Genomic DNA, 15,632 nt, shown 5'->3' with positions numbered 1-15,632 from the left:
AACTGTTCTAGTATTATGCGTGGCCACATATAGTTCTAGAAGCTCAGAAACTTAGCTCCAGCATATCTATCTCCCACTATCAACCCTCACTCGCCCTGTTTCCATAGAGCCAGCAGACTCATAGCAATGACACTTAATGCTGAAGGAACACTCATCTTTCCTTACCTAGGGATAAAGCAGTTATCAAATAGCCTCAGAGTTTTTCCACTTTTGTTTTCTTTCCCCCCAGTTGCCACCCTCTGCCTCAGGCTAAGAATGAAGTGCATCTGCAGCTTTTAGGGCTTTTTGGCCACCAGTGATGGAATAGACTCTAGATTGTTTTTTGTTTCAGGAATAACAGCCTTTGAGTTGGGACCCAGCTGGCCTCTTGTCTATGCTTATGCAAAATGCTCCTGAACCAGGGGCAGAAGGGGGATGGGGGATAGAGGTGGTGGTAGATGTTTGGCTCAGGTTTGTTTGATTGAATCCGGGGCCCTGCCCTGCATTTGCTAGGCAAGCCCTCTACCACTGAATTACATCCCCATCCCTTTTTGTTTTGAGACTGAGGGTCTCCAAGTTGCCCAGGCTGCTTTGGAGTTTGAAATCCTCATGCTTCGGGCTCCGTAGAAGCTGGAATTACAGGCATGCACCACTGTGCCTGGCTTGACTCACAATTTTGAAGTTCTGTGTCCTCCAAGGCTTTGCCCAAAGATCATTTCTTAGTTAGAATGCATAAGGCAGCAATGAGCTCCTTCTTTTGATATACTGTTGTTCTTTGTGTGAACGTACAGAGGCTACTGTTTGCTGTCTATGCTAGTAGTAAGTAATTTAAATTTTTTTCTTCATTTTACTACTTTTGAGTCTGTCCCATTTGCTGATCTTTTCCTCATTTAAAAGAAGGGGAATGTAAGAAAGGGAAGATAGGTAACTTTGCCTGGCTAAGGGAAAAGAGAACTTGGTTTGAATGCCTACTGTGTGTGTCACTTTTACAAGTGAGGCAGATGATTCTAGGAGAGATTCAGTAATTTACATTGGTTGCATAGCAAATTGGGAGAGGAGCATATTAATATTACTGTATACCATTCTCTGTATACCAGAGTTCATTCTCTGTTCTGAAAGCATGCTGCTTCTATAAAATAATACCTTATTTCATTAACTGTAAAGGATATTTGTTTTTAGATGAATCATTAAGTGCTGCAAAGGAAAAACACTTCCAATTAAACTAACATGATTTCTTTTCACAGCAAATGTGAGATGCATCCTGGAAAAAAAGTCTAGTTACTATTACATTTTGTCAATTCTAATGTTTATTTATTTTCTCTACCAGTGAAGTAAATATTATTCTATTTTTTATACATAATGAAACTGAGGTCTAAAAAAAGTTAATTATCAAAGACTGCACAGCTGTTATATAGCAGAACTGAGATTCATTTTCAGGCAGTCTGATTTTGGGTTCTGTGATCAATTTCAACCATGTAATGGAATTTAGAAGTTCCAACTGCCAAGCCAGAACCGTCTTAGGGAACATTTTTTGTCATTCTGTGTCCTGGAAGACGACTTCCTATGCAGGAATATTATTACAGTGAACATTTGCTGAGACCACTTAGGCCTTATGCTGGCTATGCTGAGTCACATTTCTGCATCCAATTTGTAGTCCTTATCCTCAAGAAACAGTTTAATGGGAGAAAATTCTCCATTGTTACAGTAGTAGATGATGGTGTTCTGCTGCTGCACTGAATACCAGAGACCTGTAGGAGACAGGCTTAGGGAATGCCAGAGAAAGAAGGTGACAGCCAAGTGCAGTGCACACTTGTAATCCCAGCAGCTCAGGAGGCTGAGGCAGGAGGATTGCACATTCAAAGCCAACCTTAGCAGCTTAGTGAAACCCTGTCTCTGAAAGGGCGGGATATGGCTCTGTGGTAAAGTGCCTCTGTATTCAATCCTAAGTACCAAAAAAGGAAAGAAAAAGAGTAACATTTAAGTTCCGTCTTAAAGGATAATTTAGATTTTTTTTGTGGTGCTGAGGATTGAACTCGGCCTTGTGCATGCAAGGCAAGTACTCTACCAACTGAGCCCTGATAATTAAGAATTTGCCACACTGAAACAAATACCATACCATTTTATTATGGCTTTAAATAGACAAATTTTAAATTCTACCTCCTCCAAAGCTAGTTTTGAGGATCTTATGTGTGTTAGCCTCCCTAAGTATCTGTTTTATTATCTATAAAATATAGATACCATTTACGAAACAGTACAGTTGTAAAGATTGAGTGAGTTAATGCAACTAACATTTAGCATAACATGTAATAAGCATGTGATAAATACTAGCTATATGTATAGGCTAGAAAAATAGGTTAGTATTTTTTTTTTAATATACCTTTATTTTATTTATTTGTTTTTATGTGGTGCTGAGGATCAAATCCAGGGCCTTGCTCATACTAGGCGAGCGCTCTGCTGCTGAGCCACAACCCCAATGTTGCTTTTGTAAAGCTGAAGTTTAGGGAACTGTTTAACGCCTTAAGAAATACAAGGAGGGGCTTGAACCACATCTCTGTTTGTCACTGTGCCAGCAAGGTAGGAAATAGAAGTAAAAGAGAAGCTTTCTGCCACTTTAATGGCATCGTTCCTTTGTGGTAGGGTAAAGGGGATCATCTCCCTTGACTTCCTCCTGCTTCCCTCTTGCGTGAAGGTCTTTGGTTCCTGCCTTTCTCAAGACAGAATCTTCTCTCCATCCAGGTATTGGGCTATTTGACGAGATATTAGGGTTTTGCCATTTGTTAATGTAGTCTCCTCACATCCTATACCTTTCACTCGATCTGTGAATCAGATACCAATATTCAGGGTTCTGACCCACTGATAGAAGAAAGCTTTGGTACATTACCATTCTCTTCAAGTCATGAATGGATGAGGTCTCTGCCTCTATTTTAAGCCTTAAATTCTGTGTTGACTCTGTGCTAGGGATATCATATACAGCATCTCATTTAATTCTTTAAAATAACACTAAGAGGTGAGGATTAAACCTGGTATGTAGAGTTGGAAACTTATGTGTCATAAAGTTGGAGTTCAGACCCAAGTCTTCCCACTCCTGTTTTGCTGCCTCCTAGTCTCCTCTGTAACTAGAGTAGCCAGAAGATCAGCTTACACTGAAAGTAGTTCCTGATCTTGGTGTATATGTATAGGATGGGTGCTCCTGACTTGTTTTCCAGATTCCTGAAGGTAAAAGATTAATCCTTGTGAGTCTTCCCCTTCTGTCTTTGTAGATCCACACGTACCTCCTGTTCTTCAGATTAATAGTCATTGCATGTTTAAAGCTAGCATACATTTGATGAATATTTAATAGCATTGAACAGGCAGGCTGGAAACCGCTATCTGAGATAGCAGCTGTTAGGGGGAGGGGAAAAAGTACACCAAACTGCCTAACTACCCACTCTTTTGTTTCCTGGCCTAGGAAATAGGCCTGTCTCTTCTAAGCCCCTTAGAAATAAAGGCTTTATGGTGGGCATTGCGCTGTAGTCTTACTTTGGCCTGATTGCTGCCCTGAGCTCCCAAGAAGGCTACACTCAAGCTACAGACTAAATCCTTTTGTTGGGGGAATACAGAGCAGAAATGTTCACTGACACCTGGAATCAATTTTCCAGCCCCTGAGCTGGAGTCCTCTACTCTTATCATTTGTTCTGGGACTTTGGTGCCCAGTGAACATTCTCATTTAGTATTCACCTAACCATCTCTCCTCTGAAAGAAGACTTGTATCTGGAAAAGAATTGAAATTTCATAGGCATGTGATTGATCCTCAGTTTCTCAGCACTCCTTGACCAAAGATGCTAGATCTGCTGAGCAGTGGGTGTCCACATTCCCATACTGTGCTGATTGGTTTTGGGTGCATTTCAGGCAGGGGCACAGGCTAGCCCTGTGCCTCCCCCACCTAGATATAGGCAGATTCATGCTTCAAGGAGGCTTTGGAGGGGCAGTTGGACTCCTGGGGAAAAAAAAAAAATTGATGTTTCTAGATAGTGTGAGGCCTAACCAGGGTATTAGCCCAAATTAATCAGCTAAATAGCACACATGTCCAGAAATTTGGCTACTATTTCTGATCTTAATACTGCATTAAGATGTGAAGAAGGGCTTTTCCCTTGTCTGCCTCTGGAGCCTGGCTTGGTCTAATTCAGGGCAGCCAATCACTTTCCACCAGGTACCATGCACGGTATTGGATAAGAACTTGAGATAGAAGAGTTTGGGAACAGATTGACTCAGGGTAATTCTTCTCTGGTGTCTTATGACTCCAGCAGCTTTAGAGGTGGGTGCTCCCCATCTCAGCTTTTTGTGTTGGAATGTGGGAAACAAATTCTTCATCTGCCTTTGAAAAAGAAAGAAAGCCTGAGGGTATAGCTCAATGATAGACCTAGCACAGCCAAAAGAAAGGAAAAAGAAATACCATGTGGTCTGATAGAATTCTTCATAAACTTGTCTCCAGAAATCAGTACAAATGGTCACTTTTGTTCTTTTATTTATTTATTTTATTATTATTTTTTTAATATTTATTTTTTAGTTTTTGGTGGACACAACATCTTTATTTATTTACTTATTTTTTAAATGTGGTGCTGAGGATCAAACCCAGCGCCTCGCGCATGCCAGGCGAGCGCGTTATCACTTGAGCCATATCCCCAGTCCTATTTATTTTTTAAAATATATTGACTATTACACCTACTGTGTGCTAGGCTCTGGAGATTTGGTGGAGCGTAAACAACATAAAATGGTCCTGGCTTAACAGAATATTTGGGGAGACAGATGCTAAACAGATAACTCATTAGTTACATAGCTAATTTTGATTATGACAAGTTCTAAAAAGAAAAGGATAGGATGCTTTGAGGGTATACAACTTAACTAGGGTTTTCCTTGGGCAAATAGTGTTTAAACTGATACAAAAGGAAGGCTTAGCTAGGCAGAGGGCTTGGGAGAGGGTTTGGGGAAAGGACATGGAGCACATTATCTAAGCAGAGGGTAAACTGCAGCAGGTTTAAGGTGAAGTAGAAAACTATACCTTATTCTGGGGGGATCACTGAAGACCATTAAATTAGTGACTGGTGGAGAATAACATTAGATTTCTGGGTTTTGTTTGGTTAGTTGGTTGGTTTTTGTGGTGCTGGGGATTGAACCCAGGGCCTTGTGCATGCAAGGCAAGCACTCTACCACCTGAGCTATCCCCAACTCCAGATTTGTTTTGATTTTTTTATTATTATTAATTATTTTTGTGTGTGGTGCTGGCGATCAAATCTAGGGTCGCCAGCAAGGTAAGCCAGTGCTTTACTGCTGAGCCATACCTCCGGCTCAGATTTCTGATTTTAAACTTCACTTCCTGATAATACATCTCTATAGGAAACCTTATTAGGTGAGGGCAAAAAAATGAGAAAGGCCTGTAGGTAGGACTGGAGGTGTAACTCAGTGCTGCCCTGAGTTCAGTCCCCAGTATTTATGTGCCAGGTCCTGGGTTTAATCTCAGCACTGCAGGGTTGGGAGGAAGACTTGTAATAGGATAATATTGAAAATTAAGGTTCCGGGTTACTGACTGGGGTCAGGGGGATAAATGTCTTTTTAAAAAGGAGAAGCACTGCTATAGGCTTTAGTATGAGATCAGAGACCCCTTTCCTATGCCTCAGCCTTAGGATGTGTCTCTCCTATAGTTAAGGCCCCAAAGGTTCAGTTTCATTCTTCCCTGGGTCGCTCTACTCAGGCATGGCCAAGGATGGGAGGTATAGAGTGTGGGACTCCATTTTTTATTACCTAAGAGTAAAGAGACAGCTAATAGGCTATGGATTGCTGTTTTTCCACTCATCTGCATACCTAGAAATCTGTGTACTGAAGGAAGGTGGCCTAGCCAGATGGGAGGCTGGGAAACCCCTTGGTAAGGCGGCATCATGTTTCTTTCTTTCTTTTTTTTTTTTTTTTTTTTTAATTTTTATTATTGGTTGTTCAAAACATTACATAGTTCTTGACATATCATTTTTCACACATTTGTTTCAAGTGGTTTATGAACTCCCATTTTTACCCCGTATACAGATTGCATAATCACATTGGTTACACAGCCACTGTTTTACATATTGCCATACTAAGTATGTTGTATTCTGTTGCCTTTCCTGTCCTCTAGGCATCATGTTTCTTAATTTCCACTTTGTTTCTTTGCAGCTATCAGAGAACTCCAGTAACCAGGAGAGAACTACCTGTTGTTCAAAGGCTGGCCTGGGGCATTTGCTGAGCACAAAGAAACCATGGAGAGGAGATCAACAGTTCTGTCTCACTCCACCTCTTGATCTGTCTGAATTAACCACAGAAAACCAGCCAGGATCATCCTTTAAGAGTTCTTAGACTCAGAATGGAATCCTCAGGGCAGTAGGGGACTGTGATATTATCAGTTCTATCTGCTCAAGACTTTTAAAAGAGTGGAACTAACAATGTCCCTAGCATGGCCCTCCAGATCAGTAGACTGGCACCTCCCACTATGCCATTCCCAGTCTGCTTCCCCTAAATCTGTCACAGAACTGACTGGAACACCCTACTTTCACTTCCTATTCCTCACACCATACAGAAATTCTTTGGTGGCTGTCAGCATCAGAGCCCTTGGATACTTCCAGAGAGCAGTCCTCATCTCCTCAGTAATGGGCTAAGGGAAAACCAAATGCAGAGGTTCATTTACTTGCTGAGCCTGTTTTTCTCTTATTGTTTATTACTTGTTCAAAAAAGCTCTTGAAAGGTAGGGCTTTTCTACTTTACATCTGTATTCTATTTTCCAACCGGTATTTGCCCCTGAGGAGCTCAGTAAAGGTTTAGTCAAGTGATAAATGGTCCCACTCTGGTAGCTTCTCTTAGCTTTGGGAAAGGACCTAAGCCCCCCTTCTAGAGCTATACTGGGCCAAATGGTTTGCCTTAACATTTTCTCTTGAAGGGGAAGTCAGCTTTTGAAAGGCTTCTGATTTCCTGGGTCCTAGGCCTAGCTGAGATTTACAGAGCTTCTTTTTTTTTTTTTTTTTTTTTAAGAGAGAATTTTTTTAATATTTATTTTTTAGTTCTCGGCGGACACAACATCTTTGTTGGTATGTGGTGCTGAGGATCGAACCCTGGCAGCACACATGCTAGGCGAGCGCACTACCGCTTGAACCACATCCCCAGCCCCTACAGAGCTTCTTGAGAGATTAGGGACCTCCAGTGCTGCACTCTTCCCTAAGACCTTCAGGTTATTTATCCTAACAAAGGAACCAAGAGCTAGGACTGGGTTTAAGGAGGAAGACTGTCTGCATTTTAAGTATGTCTGAGGATATTTTAATGAGCTTGGATTCATTCTTCGAAGGTGTAGTGGAAAGGGACCTTGAAGTCAGTTGATTTACATTGGACAAGCTGTTGAATGTCTGAACCTGCTTGTCTTCATTGTTGATTACTATAAATAGTAGCTAACTATACCTTTTGGGGGGGGGTACCAAAGATTGAATCCAGGGGTACTTTATGACTGAGGCACATCCCCAGCCTTTTTTTTTATTTTGGAAAAAGTTTTTACTGAGTTGCTAAGGTTGGCCTGGAATTTGTGATCCTCCTGACCCAGCCTCCCAAGTTGCTGGTATTACAGGTGAATACCACCATGCCCAGCTATGTCAAACATTTGTATGCACTGTTTCTTACACAGGGAATTGAGGCTTAAAAAGAATAAATAACTGGCTAAGGTTAGAAAAAGCTTCATCAGACAGCTACAAGTGCTTTGAAACTGTCAGGTTTCCGAGATATGGGACTTTCCGAGCTAAAACTAAGAAAGTCCTAGATGAAAAAATTTGTCACTCTGCATTAGTGATTATCAGTCCAAGACTGGCCGTTGAGGCTGTACTTTCCTTGGCTTCTTAGTCTCTTAGGCCTTACTTTGTGGCCATAGTCCTTTCAGTTCACCAGACAAGGGAGGAGTTGCAGTGGGGAGGGAGCCAGATGGCATCCTAGTTACAGATAGTGGGTCATTGAGAAGTCTGCATTAGGTGAGGACCCTCTGCAGGCATACCCCTCCACCCCTAGGTTTAAGATTTTTATTTGAAGGACACCAAGTTTTATTGGAAAGCTTAACAGGGCAAAACAGATCTAGACCCCGAATCCCTGTATTTTTCAGGCCTGTTTACTCCTTAAAAGTAGGATAACAATCCCTTTCTACTGAAGAAGGTCTAAGAAGCAAATGAAGTATGTTTGAAATGCTTAGCGTGAGGTCTAAACATAACACTGCTCAACACATCCTTCCTGCTCTATTCCTGCCCAGTAGGTCTTGGCAGTCCTGTCACCTGTAGCACACACCCTCTACCCTCCTTCCATTTGGTCCCTAGGGATCTTCCTTTAAGTACTCTGAATTGGTGGGTTTGGTCCACCGACCCAGCAACCCTACATGTCGGTCACTCTGCAAGTGGAGAAGGATGACATCAACCTTCCCCTAGCCTCTGGACTGTTCTGAGCCATAAATATTTTAGACCTTTCTCTGGCTGTTGCCAGGGTGATGGGCTCTCAGGGAGTGGTAGAAGTGTGGAGGTGGGGCCGGCAGCCTGGAGTCTGGAAGCAGAGCTGAACCTAGAAGAGTCCTGTATGAGGCCTGGCCAGGAGCAAGTGCTTACCATTCTGAAAGCTGTTTTGCCTACCTTTCCTTACTTGGGCTCCTCGAGCTGTTCTTATTGAACACAAGATCCAACTGTGCTGTGATTTTAGGTAAATTGTTCACATTTCTTTAGGCCTTTATTTTGACATTTATAATAGAAAAAAAAAAAAAGTCCCTTGTTTTTATGCAGATAAGTGGAAAGACAAGGTAAAAAAGGATTTGAAAATATCCTGAAGGAACTAGATCACATCATCTTTTCTGATGGACCTAGAGGCTAAGGTCTGATGCCACGTAGATACCACTCTAAAGACTCAAGAGATGACCCTCACTCTTCCTTTCCCCTTCCCTCACACTGCAGTCCCATCTAGTTTCCCAGGTCTAGCTAAACTAGCTGGCCTGACAGTATTCCAAGAAATTTGGTCTAGTGGCTTGGAGGCAGAGTTGATGGGTCTTGATGGTGATGGAGGCAAGCTCCCAAATAACCTGGTTCCTTTCCCTACTCTTCCACCTTCCTAGATTGTTTTTTTTTTTTTTTTTTTTTTCTCCTATAAGAATGGTTGATTAGTCTTACTGAACCATTTTTTTTTGTGTGTGTGTGTGTGTGTGGTGCTAGGAGTCAAACCCAGGGCCTCATGCATGTCAGGCAAGCACTGTACCACTAAGATATATCCCTAGTCCTCTAGAGATTTATTTATTTATTTTTAGTTGTAGTGGGAGACAATATTTATTTTTATGTGGTGCTGAGGGTTGAACCCAGGGCCTCACACCGCTAAGCCACAACCCCAGCCCCCCTTCTCTTATATGACCAAACTCTAGGTTGTGCAGCATGCCTCACCCCTACCATTGAGGAGCTCCAAGATTCTCATATCCTGCCCAAAGATGCCCAGCTTAATTTCCTGTGCTCTGATTTGAGAGCTCTGATTTCTTTGTATTGGGCGCTCTCTGGTGGTTAAGATGTGCCTTGCAGGAGAATAAAATACCAGTGTGAGACTGAATTTCAGGCCATTCTTAGAAGTGGGATGGTTTGCTCTAAAGATAGATAGATAGATGAATAAATAAATAAATGTTTAAAAAAATCCTCTCCACCTCCTGATGGGTCACTGTTTCTCATACAGGATTTCTCTCCCATGTACTTATCTCCTGATGGGTCACTGTTTCTCATACAGGATTTCTCTCCCATGTACTTATCTCCATCAGTAATTCTCACAACAATGAAGAGGAATTATCAGAATCTTACAGATGAAACAGATTATAAAGTAAGTCTGTTTGGAATGTAAGTCCAAGTTCCTTACTACCTATATAGCATTCAAGATCCTCAAGTGATCTGAACTGAACCTACTTTTTCAACCTCATCTTCAGTTTTTTTAAGGGAAGATGAACTCATTCCTGGAACATAGCCCACCTTGCACCTTTGTTCATGCTTTATCTTCATTACCTTCACACTTGCAATTACGTTAGCTATCAAAACCCTATGGTTTATTGTTTTCAAACAGGGGATATTTAGGTGAGTACTAGGTGTAGGTGGCCCTGAGGTGGAAGGTTATATGGGAGGACTAATGTATGCATGGAGTGAAAATGATGACCCAAGAATTTGAAAGAACATGAAGACGTCTAGAATTTCTTGTAGGTTTCTATATTGAAAATGAGATGTAAGTATTCTTACTGGCATGAAAAAGTGAGAGAGCAAATCCCTGACAGTCTGGGATAGAACTGCAGGTAACATTATCCAAAGCCTTCAATCATATATAATACATGATTTGATAATAACTATAAGTATCACTTACTTGGCACCAGGTACTATTCTATACACTTTAAACAGACTAACTTGATCCTCGTCATAATTGCAAACAGTGTAGGTAATAACTCTATCCTCACTTTATATTGAGAAAACAGGCATAGGGAAGTTAAGTAACTTCCTAAAGTCATACAGCCAGTAGGTGGTGAGGCTGTGATTTTACTCCATATAAATCTGGCTCCAGATAAGATGTTCTTAATAACTAGAGTTTTAAGAAATATTTTTAGTTGTAGATGGACATAATATCTTTGTTTTATTCATTTAGTTTGTGTAGTGCTGAGGATTGAACCCAGGGCCTCACACATGCTAGGCAAGTGCTTTACCACTGAACCACAACCCTAACCTAATAACTACATTTTTAAAAATATATTTTTAGTTGTTGATATACCTTTATTTTATTTATTTATATATGGTGCTGAAAATCGAACCCTGTGCCTCATATATGCTAGGCAAACACTCGACCACTGAGCCACAACTCCAGCCCCCAACAACTACATTTTAATAGTGAAAATGCCTTTTCCATTGGACAAAACTACTTCCAGAAAGCTGTGGTGTTTTCTCCTGTGGTTTCAGCATCTCCTCTATCTACCACCAGCTGTCTGCATAGTCCAGGTTGAAAATTACTATCTAGTGGACAGACGAGCCAGCTTTGTGCCTTGGCCCCAGAATAACATGACCAAGGAAAAGGACACAGGATTGCCCTGGAGCCAGTGGCATTTCCTCAAAGACTCAAGACTCCTGGGAGATCCAATAGAGAACAAGTTACTCAGGAAATAGAGGCTCAGAGAGGGGATATGAGGGCTTTAAGGTCACAAAGCAGCAGAGATGCAGTTACAGATCTGGAGGACAAGAGGCTAACCAATATCCTGCCATCATATGATTATTTTTTTCTAGGGACTCTATAGGAGGCAGATATGAAAAGACCAAATCTCTAGATGTTTCTGGTAGATATGGGGATTAATATATTAAATTATTTCAGTTGCAGTTATCAGGTAACCAAACTTGTTTTTGTTACTTTTTGTAACAGGAAAGTCCAATAAGCCTTCAGGTTTGGTTGGATCCAGAAGTTTAAATGATGCCCTTAGAAAGTGATTATTTGTGGGGAGTGAGGCAATGCTGGGGATTGAACCCAGGGCCTCACGCTGGGCAAGCATTCCACCACTGAGCCACATCTCCAGCCTCACTATATATATATTGTAATTTTTTTTTTTTCTTTTTCCAGGGGTGAGTGGGTTGCAGTTCTGAAGATTGAGCACAGGGGCACTCTCACTGAGCTACAGCCCCAGCTCTATTTTCTTGACTCTGTATTGTCCAGGCTAGCCTAGTCCTTGCCTTACTCTTGCCCCAGTCTCCTGAGTTGATGTGATTATAGGCATGCACTATTGTACCCTGGCCAGAATGTGATTTTTTTTTTTTTTTTTTTTTTTTTTTTTTTTTGGTGGTGGTGCTGGGGATTGAACCCAGGGCTTTGTGCAAGCAGGGCAAGCTGTATCTCCAGCCTAGATGGTGATTTCTTGATAATGTTTCCTTGTCAGCTAAGTTTTTCTCCAAAAGTGGCAAGGTAGCCACCAAGAGCTCCAAGTTTATCTCATATTTGCTTATCCATCCCAAGAGGGAATAAAAAATTTTCCCCCAATAGTTCAATTATAGATCCTGGGATTGTATGTCTTTTAGCCTGACACTTCCCCCAATGTCATCCAGTCACTAGCTTAGGGTGGCAGGAATATTGGAATGCTTTGATTTGCCAATTCAGGGTAATCTGCCCACTGGAACTGCAAGGTAAGGCAATCTCACCAAACCACAAATGGACTGAGTAAGGAAAGGTAGTTCACCAAGAGAAAATCAGTTTTCTTACCAGAATAAGGAGAAATGGATGCTGGACATTGGCAAACATTAGTATTTACTATGCACAACCCCAACACCTTCTATGTAACAGATTCACAGTAACACATTTCCCTACCACCAACCCTATAGGCAATTACCAGATTCAAGCCATTACTTCCTGAAAGGAGCACAACAAGCAAACACATCTAGGAAACTGATGTCATCTCATATGAAGTCTTCATTCCCTCCCATCAGAGTTAAGTCACCCTCTGTCTGCCTCTGAACTTGGTACATACTGCCTAATATATCAATTATTCTGTCTCCCCATTGCCACTCATTTACCTCTGTATCGCCAGTGCCCAGGATGTAGTAGATGCTAAGAAATATTGACCTGATGAATTAAAATGTATTACTAAGAATGGTCTGGCTTTGGTTTTCTGTGTAATATTCCTGAAATCATTTTTGTTTTGTTTTGGTTTTTTTACTAATTAGGTTCTCTTTTAAAAAAATTTTTATTTGTTAGTTGTAGTTGAACAAAATACCTTTATTTCACTTATTTATTTTTTGTATGTGGTGCTGAGGATTGAACCCAAGGTCTCGCATGTGCAAGGCAACCGCTCTACCCCTGAGCTACAACCCCAGCCCTAGGATTCCTTTCAAGAGCTGATTTGCCACTACTTTCATGTAGCAAACCTCATACAAATTGAATGCCCTTTAGGGGCTGGGGATGTGGCTCAAGTGGTAGCGCGCTCGCCTGGTGTGCGTGAGGCCCAGGTTCGATCCTCAGCACCACATACCGCCGAGAACTAAAAAATAAATATTAAAAAATTCTCTCTCTCTCTCTCTTTAAAAAAAAAAAAAAAAAACCAAATTGAATGCCCTTTATGTGCCAGTTTGTGTTAGGCTCTCAGGGTTTGAAATTTGATATATTTCAGATTTAGCACCTTCTAAAGAGGCCAATTCTATCAGAATTTTTTTCCATTTTTTTTCCTTCAGAATTTCTTTGGAAAAAAATCTCAGCTGGGCTTGATGGTATGCACTTGTAATCTCAGCTATTTGGGAGACTGGCAGGAGGACTGCAAGTTGGAGATCAGTCTCAGCAATTTGTAGGACCCTCTCTCAAAAAATAAAAATGACTAAGGACTGGTGCTGGGGCTCAGTGGTAGTGCACTTGCTTAGCATATGTGAGGCATTGGGTTAGATTCTGAGCACTGCATATGCATATAAGTAAGTAAATAGTGGAGTGGGGGGAGTGAGAAAGAAAGAAAAATATCAGTACTGGATTCTACTCTGCTTAGTGACCCAGGGATGTTTATTTTTCCTCCTTGAGCCTCAACTTCCCTCTGCCCCCAGGTAAGGACTAATGTACTTTCTCCCCCAACTCCTATCCAAGATGTCAAGTCCTGTTGACTTTACCTTCAAATCCAAAATCCAACCATGTCTCATCTTCTTACCCAAGGTAGTCCAAAGCATCAAAATCTCATTGCAATAAGATCAATGTTATAACCTCCTGTTTCATTTCTCTGCTTACATCCTTGTGCCCCTGAAGTTTTTTTCACAGAGCAGAGTGGTTCTTTAAAATGGAAGCTGGGCGTGGTGGTACATGCCTATAGTCCCAGCTATTTGGGAAGCTAAGGCAGGATTGATTGAGCCCTGGGCAACAGACCAAGACTGTCTCAAAAATAAAAGAAAACCTAGGAAGTTTAGACACTGCGGGAAGTTTAGACACTACTCAGTGGTAGAGTGCTTACCTGACAGGCTCTGGATTCAGTCCCCAGCATGGGAGGGGGTCTGTTCAAACCCTCCAAGGACTCCCCATCTCATTCATAGTAAAAGCTACACTGACCTTACTATTTTATTATTTTTTTGGTAAAAAGGGATTGAATCTAGGGGTGCTCTATCTCTGAGCTATAGCTCCAGTCCTCATTTCAAATCAGGGTCTTGCTAAGCTGCTGAGGGTGGCCTCAAACTTGTAATTTTCCTCAACTTCCCAAATTACTGAGGTTACAGGCATGTGGAACCATTGCCAGCATGATCTTATTTTTTAAAAATACTTTTTAAGTTGTCAATGGACCTTTGATTTATTTATTTATATGCGGTGCTGAGAATCAAACCCAGTGCCTCAACATGGTAGGCAAGCAGTTTACTGCTGAGCTACACCCCCAGCATGATCTTGGTATTTCTTAAATGCACTAGGCACACTTGTGCCCCAGGACACTGTGGTTCCTTCTGCCTGGAATGTTCCCTTTCTCATGGTTTCTGTGTGTGACTAACTCAGTGTCTTCAGTGAAGTCTTCTCTGCCCATCCTACTTAAACTGGAAACTTCCATTCTCTCTTGTTTTTCCTCCATGCCAATCATTCCCTTCTTACATACTACAGAATTTTGTTTATCCATATTTTCCCACTTGGCCATAAGCTCTGTAGATATCAATTAAATAGATAATTCATTCAATTGGTTTAATATTGATGTCTACCATGTGCCAAGCACTGTGATAAAAAATGTAGCTACAAGGTGATTAAGACTGTTTATAAGTCTTATTCATTTTTAAAAATTTTTTTTAGTTGTATTGGAGACAATAACTTATTTATTTTTATGTGGTGCTGAGGATCAAACCCAGTGCCTCACACGTGCAAGGCAGGCACTCTACTTCTGAGCTACAGCCCCAGCCCTATAAGTCTTTTTCTTTTGAGGGAATAACTCATAATAGCCCTTAATAGCAACAGCTTATTTATCCAATTCATCCTCTGGGTTAAGTACTTGCCAAATATAACAATGATGGTTAACACTAATTAAAACAGACTGTTGTACATGTGTTATCTCATTTATTCCTCATGAAGGCCTACAAGGTGAATATTACCTACCTCATTCTAAAAACCAAGAAATGGGATTTCAAGGCTTGGAAATGGCAGAATAAGAATCAGGATCTGGATTAAGGTGGTGGGTGGCAGAGAATGGAGAGTGGGGGTCAAATATGAGAAATTATTAGAATTTAGGGTCAGCAAGACTAGGTCAGATTGGATGTGGGAGCAGAGGGAAAGGAGGAAATGACTCCAGCGTTTTTTGCCCTGGGGAATGAATCCAGGGTGGTAACACTGAGCTACACTTCTTTCCAACTCCTTTTTATTTTTTTATTTTGAGAAAGGGTCTCGACAAGTTGTCCAGAGAGGCTTCGAACTTGCGATCTTCCTGCTTCAGCCTCCCCAGTAGCTAGGCTTAGCCGCAAGCGCCACTACTCCCAGGTTTTGGCTGGGGTGGACCAAAATGAAACAAAGCCCAAGGGAAAGATGAAAAGTCCAATTGGGGACACTTTGAGTTTGAGTGCCTGTAGGCTGCTCATGGATACAGATCATCTCCAGCAGGAGCACAAAGGCTGTTCTGGCCTCTTCTTGGAGTCTGAAGATGCGAAGGCAAACACGGGAAGAACTGG

General features: G+C 41.4%; 1 protein-coding gene across 2 annotated transcripts in view; it reads left to right on the top strand.

Annotated features, from left to right (window-relative positions):
- Khdrbs1 (KH RNA binding domain containing, signal transduction associated 1) overlaps positions 1 to 12,622 on the top strand; it is a 47,604-nt gene extending 34,982 nt beyond the window's left edge. Inside the window, exons 11-12 of one of the 2 annotated variants that reach the window (XR_013091841.2) lie at positions 6,160 to 9,840; positions 12,354 to 12,622. The gene's annotated coding sequence lies outside the window, so the exon portion shown is untranslated. Of the gene's footprint in view, positions 1 to 6,159 lie in introns of both variants that reach the window. The other variant, XR_013091840.2, reaches the window with a different exon arrangement.
- The last annotated feature ends 3,010 nt before the right edge of the window (positions 12,623 to 15,632 follow it).

This window comes from Callospermophilus lateralis, chromosome 7 (genome assembly GCF_048772815.1).
Source record: "Callospermophilus lateralis isolate mCalLat2 chromosome 7, mCalLat2.hap1, whole genome shotgun sequence".
Classification (NCBI taxonomy): Eukaryota; Metazoa; Chordata; class Mammalia; order Rodentia; family Sciuridae; genus Callospermophilus; species Callospermophilus lateralis.
Note: the sequence above shows the minus strand (reverse complement) of the source record. Positions and strands in the feature narration are given on the sequence as shown.